General features: G+C 36.2%; 1 non-coding gene across 1 annotated transcript; it reads left to right on the forward strand.

Moving 5' to 3' along the window:
• The first annotated feature begins 696 nt into the window (after positions 1–696).
• On the forward strand, positions 697–803 carry LOC123622017. The gene has a single exon (XR_006729381.1). It is a non-coding gene; the product is annotated as a U6 spliceosomal RNA (small nuclear RNA).
• The last annotated feature ends 570 nt before the right edge of the window (positions 804–1,373 follow it).

Consider the following 1,373-nt stretch of genomic DNA (forward strand, 5'->3'; position numbering starts at 1 on the left):
GACAAAGGACAGCAAAGCTAACTAAAAATGAAAGGGTTAAAAATTCCAACATATGTTGGTCCAGTGTTATTATATTCAGGGCCAATTTTAACTTTCTAAAGTGAGCTATTTGAGGAGTAGTTTAAGTGCAAAAAAATGATATTTTTCCCCTTTACAAAGTCTCTAAGCTGCAAAATTGAACATTTCTATGAAAATCACATTTTTCAGCATAGTGATGCAGTTGTGAAGGACAGGGCAATTGAGTGCACTGGAAAAAGTTAATGTGTTCTACTGACACTGCACTCAGAGGCCAAGTAGATCAAATTCTTTTACCCTAAAATTTAGCACCTTCTTTCTCTATACCTAGGGAAATCTTCCACCTTAAGGAAGTTTTAGAATGCACAAGGGACCACACACATCCTAAGGTGAGCTAGTGTGCATTTTGGTAAGAAATGCCTTTGCCCTGTCCTCATCTCTTTTTTTTTTCCTTCAACCATTTTATTAATATTAAGTTATGATTGACATATAATAAGCTGTGCATATTTAATGTATACATCTTGATGAGTTTGGCAATATGTGTACACCTGTGAAACCATTCCACCATTAAAGCCATAAACATATTCATCACCTCCCACAGTATTATCACACATCCGTTATGATTATTATTATTATTTGTGTGTGGTAAGAACAGTTGTTAACATACAATGTACCCTCTTAGTGCTCGCTTCGGCAGCACATATACTAAAATTGGAACGATACAGAGAAGATTAGCATGGCCCCTGCGCAAGGATGAAACGCAAATTCGTGAAGTGTTCCATATTTTTGATGTGAAAAAAAAAAAAAACAATGTACCCTCTTAGCAAATTTAAAGTATACGGTACAGTATTGTTGCTATGGGCACTAGACTGTATAGTAAATATCTAGAACTTATTTCTCATACATAGCTAAAACTCTGTACCTGTTGACCAACACCTCCCCATTTTCCCCTTCCCACAGTCCCTGGTAACCACTGTTCTACTCTCTGCTTCTCTGAGTTTGCCTATTTTAGATTCTATTTATAAGTGAGATAATACAGTATTTGTCTTTCTGTGTCTGGCTTATTTGACTTAACATACTGCCCTCTGGGTCCATCCATATTGTCACAAATAGCAGGATTTCCTTCTTCATTAAGACAGTATCACATTCCATTTAATGTATGTACCACAATTTCCTGCACTCCTACCTCTGGGTATATTTCTAAAAAAGGAATCAAAATTAGGATCTCAAAGAGATATCTACACTCTCATATTCATTGCAGCATTATTCATAAGAGCCAAGCTATGGAAACAATCTACACATCTTAATTGAGACCAAAGACTACCTCACAGAGACATTAGTACCCTTGAATACCTGGA

The sequence above is a fragment of the Lemur catta genome, chromosome 16 (assembly GCF_020740605.2).
Source record: "Lemur catta isolate mLemCat1 chromosome 16, mLemCat1.pri, whole genome shotgun sequence".
Classification (NCBI taxonomy): domain Eukaryota; kingdom Metazoa; phylum Chordata; class Mammalia; order Primates; family Lemuridae; genus Lemur; species Lemur catta.